This window comes from Nycticebus coucang, chromosome 16 (genome assembly GCF_027406575.1).
Source record: "Nycticebus coucang isolate mNycCou1 chromosome 16, mNycCou1.pri, whole genome shotgun sequence".
In the NCBI taxonomy this organism is placed as follows: domain Eukaryota; kingdom Metazoa; phylum Chordata; class Mammalia; order Primates; family Lorisidae; genus Nycticebus; species Nycticebus coucang.
The window spans coordinates 62,773,186-62,779,766 of NC_069795.1; positions in this window are offsets into that span (position 1 = coordinate 62,773,186).

A 6,581-nucleotide genomic window follows, 5' to 3' on the forward strand; every position below is an offset into this window, starting at 1 on the left:
GCCTTTCACCACATGCCCTGGTACTAGGCAGGCTCGTTCCAGGAAAGATGATAAATTCAGGCATGAAGTTGGCTCACTTCTTCAATATTCATCATCACAGATCTCAATGTGAGACACCGTGTGAAGTAATATGCTTTCTTGGGGAGTGCATTTCCCCTTCATTCTTTCCTTCCTCACACTTCTCTGTACACTGACATAGAATCAGAAATATAACTTTAGTCAATAGTCAGTGAAGAAATATTTGGGCCAGGCACTGTGAGTAACTGGGACACAGCAGTGGGTAAAACACACCATCTCTTCTACTGTGTGGTCTAAAGCCCAACAGGGAAGATGGATGTGAAACAATACATGATTATAATTTGTTTATGATAAGCAGACAGAGAGCTGCTAATCCAAATAATTATCAGCAATTTTTGTCCTCAGATTCAAGCTCCTAATTGCTGATACAACTTAGCATCTCTCTCACAACCAAAGTCCCAGTGAAAATATTTGGCTCTATTGGTCTCCATAAGCGACTTCCTCAGAGAGGCGCAGTCTTTCTCCATCTGCAGTGCCCAGTTCAATTACAAAACCAGACAAAGAAATAAAGTGATCAGGGAAGACCCTGCTTGGATCTGGTGTCAGGGAAGCGTGCTGCTTCTCAGGGATGAAAATTTTTGGAGAAACAGTCTTCTTGCAACAATTGCTCCAAACATGTCTGAGAATTCCCAGGGAATTTTCAAATGCCCAGAATGATGTGGATGGATCATTAAGGAAAAAGAAAAGTGAGATGAGGCGATAATAATAAATGTAAACCTAAAAGATCAAAAGGAGACTCATGTACAGAGTCACCTCGAAGCTACAGGTCACCTTGAAGCAACAGGTTAGCTTCGAGCAATAGTGTTTCCTGAAAGCCTAAGCAGGAAGGGAACGGGTAAGATTTCAGTCTGAATTATCTCTAAAAGCTGTGAATGCGGTTGGTGGCTCTAAACAAGACGGTAAAATTAGGCTGGATTGGGACATGGAGGAAGGATAGTTGCTTCTTTGGTAATGGTAAAGATAAGCCAGAAGGAAAAGGAAATTGTTTAACTTCATGAACAACAGAGTAGGTTTGATACATCTTGCAGCAGGCTTCTCAGTGGAAAGTGATGATACAGCCTACCAAACATTGTTTGGGTGAGAATTCCACGAAAAATGTTGGGGAAGTGGGCCTGGACCAAAGGAGGAGGGCCAAACTTTTGATGTGGTGGGATTGTGGGTTTGGTTTTGTTTGTTTTTAGGTATACAAAAAAGCAAAAGGAAGAGACTGTTGGGACCCACTGAGCTGAGACTACAGAGACCACTCCTTCTACAGGCAGCATTTTGAAAAACCGTGTTTTAACTGATAGGGAATTTTACATTCTGTTGGACTTCTACAGTCTGGCCTGTCGTGCCCAGAAGAGGAGAATCATTATCCATTCCAGATAGAGGGGGACAAATTTGAAAAACAAAAGAGCTGCTTTAACTGACAACCTCCGTTTTTTCTATAGATAAAATGAAAGTCCCAGTTTTAAGCCCTCTAGAACAGCAGTTCTCAACCTGTGGGTTCTGAACCCTTTTTTAATAATGAAAATACATTGCGGCATTAGGAAGGTTGAGAACCGCTGCTCTAGAATGAGGGATGGTCAGAGGGGTGATTTTCATGCATCCTTAAAGAAACAAAACGGTTCCATGTCCCTGATTTTTCCTAGATGGCAACAAGCTCCTCTGCTAGAAGACAAGTATGGGACTGCTCTTTTAGTGGGATTTTACTGTTGGAAGCTTATGCCCTCCCTCAATCCTAATGCCAACCTCACAGTGGTTTTCAATCTTCCTAATGCCACGATGTATTTTCATTGTTACAAAGGGGTCATGACCCACAGGTTGAGAACCGCTGCTTTAGCACATTGAAGTTGGCAAAACTCTTTTTAACATTTCTAGTACGACAGGTATGGTATTGATGAAATCCCTCAGCTTTTGTTTGTTTCCAAAATAAAGATTTTGGAAAATCTTTATTTCTCCTGCATGTTTGAAGAATATTTTTGTAGGATATAATATTCTAGGATCAATGTTTGTTTTCCTTCAGCATTCTGACTATGTGATTCCTCTCTCTCCTGGCCTATAAAGTTTCCACTGAGAAGCCTGCTGCAAGATGTATCAAAGCACGCTTTTTTCTGTTCTCTTTCCTCCCTAGGACCTTTTCTTTATCCATTGCCTTTGGGAGCTTGATTATTAAATGCCTTAAGGTAGTGTCGAGAGTTCTTCAATTTTGAAGAAAAGGACTTTAATGAATGATAAGAAATCATCTGAAGGTATACATCTCACTGGGAGTACACAAATATAGAATACTCTATTGCTGTAACTGCAGAGGGTGTATAAACAACTTAAATCTTAAGTAGAAAGACTAAAAGACAAATCTATCAAAAGTAACTGCAACAATTTTTTCAGAGAAATAGTATAGAACAACAAAAAGTTAAAAGCAGGGGGGATGGAGTTCAAGGGTAGATTTCTGTTGGATTTCCTCTTTGCTTGTTTATTTGTAAGCAGAGTTGTCATATGTTTAAAATAATTGGTTATACAATTATTTTTGCAAGCCTCATGGTAATCTCAAATAAAAAAATCTACAATGAAAAAAAAAAAAAGAAGAAGTTGGCAGAACTGATGATTGCAACAGCCAACATTCATCATCTGGCATTCTGCCAAGGGTTTTGTATGCATGACCTTATATAATACTGAAAACCCCCTAAGAAATCAGTGCTATTCCTATCATGTCCATTCCCCAGATGAAGAAACTGAAACTTAGAGAAGTCATTGTTTGCTAGATGAACCTGGACTAGTAGTTAGAAATGAGTAACCAGATCAAAAGAACAAGATCAGAGAAAGAAAACACAGATTGTGCTACAATGTTTTATTTGGACATGCATCTATATATGCAAAACACACAGCCTAGAATTATATGACTATTGAACACATCAATGAAAAGTTCTCCAAAATTCAGAAGATATACGCCTGATATGTGTATAAACCTGAGTAACCGTGAAATCCATTATGCTTGTTTGAAAATAAAACAAGGAAAGCCATCCAATAAAACGAAGGCTTTGTGTCATCTTGGCTCTCTACAGTGGAAGAGAGGAGAGGAGCTATATTCATATGAGTTGCTTCACTTTCTGTTTTGTTTTTTTTTTGGCCGGGGCTGGGTTTGAACCCATCACCTCTGGTATATGGGGCTGGCGCCTTACTCTTTGAGCCATAGGCACTGCCCAGAGTTGCTTCACTTTCTAAGCTTGCAAAGCTAAGAACCAAAGTCCTTTTTTAAAATTCAGTGATTTCACTTGGCAAAGAACTGTGGACCTGAAGATTCATTTTAAATCAAAATACACATAGCATAAGGTATGAGGTTACCCCGGGGAGCCTGTTAGTTCAAATACAAAATTTAAATGAAAAGAAGGCACAGGAATGTAGGGTGGTTTTTATATTTTCTAAAAAATATTCAGAGACTTAAAAAGTTGTCAAGGGTCAAAAAGTTCTCCAAAGCTGCCCTGAACCCACTCATCTGTGCCAGCCCAGTGGATTAGCCAGAATCTGCAATTCTCACATTGGTTGAACCATCTTTGTTCTTGGCCACTGTGCCAAGCTTTCTCCTTCTAAAAGGTAGTACTTTTATCCCAGCCAAATTTAGGTAGAGGAATTAGCAGCATTGGGCTGGAATATTTCTTCATTCAAGGTACAATGATCATAATGATGAATGTTTGTAAGTTTATTCAGAAATAAGCCAAAAAACCCAATGACTTGGTTGGAAATACTGACATGCTAACCAATTCTCATCTTCTGTACTAAGCTGTCTGTTGGCCTTTTTTCTTTTTAAATACTTAACACGAATTTGCACATTCATCCTATGGCAGCATTCAAAAAATGGGATTTAACATAACTGAATCATGAATTCCCAGAAAACTTCACAAAGTAATTAAGTTCTTCACAACTACAATTTGGCTACAGTCTCCTTCTAAACCACAGATCTGAACATGATTAAGCAATGTAAGAAAACACCAACAACAACTAGAACGGCACAGCAGAAACTTGATTAAAAGCTGAATTTTCACATCTTCCACAAAATCTGTAGCTTACTTAATCATGTGAAAAATTAAGTGACACACTGATACTATTTAACCAAGCTACCTGACTTTGGAGCTTATCTAAGAAGCACATTAGCATCCTCATCTTCGTTTCTCATAGGAAGAAATAAAAAGCAGAGGAGCTGTTGACAATAACCAGATAAATACAGCAGAGACTGCATTTCAGTCTCATTCTAAGGGAGGTGGAAATGAGTGTAGTCATGGAAAATAAATACAGAACCTCATTTGTCTTTTCTAGCAACCCTGTGACAGAGGAACAACAGGTAACAATAACAATGAACGGGTAAGAACAAGCTAAGACACAGAAGTTGTGTCATTTGTCCAAAGTCAAAGCCAGGTGACAGAGTGTGTGTGTGAGGGGGGCAATTACTATTTTGTGCGATGGCCTTTTATTTTTCTAAAGAATGACAGTAAAATATCTTTTGGATATTGTTTACCGAAGGGGAATTTATCAAGAGAAAACTACTATCTGTTCAAACTACCAGAGATAATTTTTTCTTAACATTTTTGTTCAGGTATAAAATACACAAGATAATGGATAAAAGATACACTAATCTGAAGTATATACAGACTGGTGACTTTTTTCATGTGTATGTACTGTGCTCAGGTGCACATTCACCAGCATTCTATGCACATTTCAAGTCAACCCCTCCCCTCAAGATAACCACTTTTCTGACTCTCCTCCCCATAGATTAATTTTGCCTGGTCTTGAACTTTATGTAAGGGAATTATGTGGATGTACTCCTTTTTGTCTGTTTCTTCGTTTGACGTAATGTCTGTGAGATTTCTCTGTATCTGTAAGTAGCTTCACTTTGTGAATATATGACATTTATCATTTCTCCTATTGATGGACATTGGAGCTATTTCCAATTTTTGTCTATTATAAAGAAAGTGGCTATGAACATCCTTATTCATGTCTTTTGGTGAACTATTTCCAGGGTGTATACTCAGTTCTGTGCAATTACTAAGTTATAAGGGGGTATGTCTTCATTATCAAAAGATACTACCAAGAGTTTTCCAAAGTGGTTAGATAAATTTATATTCCTATCAGAAAGTCCCAATCATTTCATATCTTTGCCAGTACCTGGCATCTGTCAGGTCTTTAAAGTTTAATAAACGTATATGCCTGATATGTGTATAAATGAAGTGGTATCTCATTGTATTTTACTTTGCATTTTTCTGATGCACAGACTTCTTGGCCATTTGTGTGAAGGATTTCTTCAAGTTCTTTGTTCATTTTAAAAACCAGTTTATGAGTACTTTTCTTTTTGATATATAAAATCTTTGATACTCTATGACTTGATGAAGAGAAATTCTTTTTTTTTTTTTTTTGTAGAGACAGAGTCTCACTTTATGGCCCTTGGTAGAGTGCCGTGGCATCACACAGCTCACAGCAACCTCCAGCTCCTGGGCTTAAGCGATTCTCTTGCCTCAGCCTCCCGAGTAGCTGGGACTACAGGTGCCCGCCACAGCACCCGGCTATTTTTTTTGGTTGCAGTTTGGCCGGGGCTGGGTTTGAACCTGCCACCCTCGGCATATGGGGCCGGCACCCTACTCACTGAGCCACAGGCGCCGCCCGAGAAATTCTTAATTTTAATGAGGTCTAATCTAACAATTTTTCCTTTTATGGTTATAGTCAGACAGATACTTCCTATGGTTACCTTTAAAATACTAGTTCTCAAATTTTTTGGTCTTAGGGGCTATTTATACTCTTAAAAATTATTGAGGACTCCAAAAAGCTTTTGTTTATGTGAGTTATACACTGCCAATATTTACTATATTGCAAAAAATCAAAGATTTAGAAATATTTATGAATTTATTTAAAGATAAATTCATTACATAACACAAATCCCATTTTATGAAAAATAACTATTTTCCATAACTAACAAAAATTGTAAGAAAGAGTAGTATTGTTTTACATTTTCATTTTTTGGCTTTTTTTGTAGTTTTTGGCCAGGGCTGGGTTTGAACCCACCACCTCTGGTATATGGGGCCACTGCCCTACTCCTTGAGCCACAGGTGCTGCCCCACTTTTACATTTTTGTATTCTATTCAATGTCTGACAACATACAATAGCTGGATTCTCCTATGGGTTTCTGTATTTATTCTGCTGTAGTACATGTTTTGCTTGAAATACCGTCATATCATTTAATGACAGGGATACTGAGAAAGGCATCATTAGGCAATATTGTTATTGTGTAATGTGAGAATACCATAGGGTGCACTTATACAACTACACCCCTAGGCTGTGTGGTAGAGACTATTGCTCCCAGGCTACAAACCTGGGCAGCATGCTGTACTGTAGGCAACTGTAACACAAAGGGAAGTATTTGTGTGTATAGACATACCTAAACAGAAAAGACACAATAAAAATTATGGTATAAGAGATAAAAATGGTGCGCCTATATAGGGCATTTACTATGAATGAAGTTTGCAGAACTGGAAGTTGCT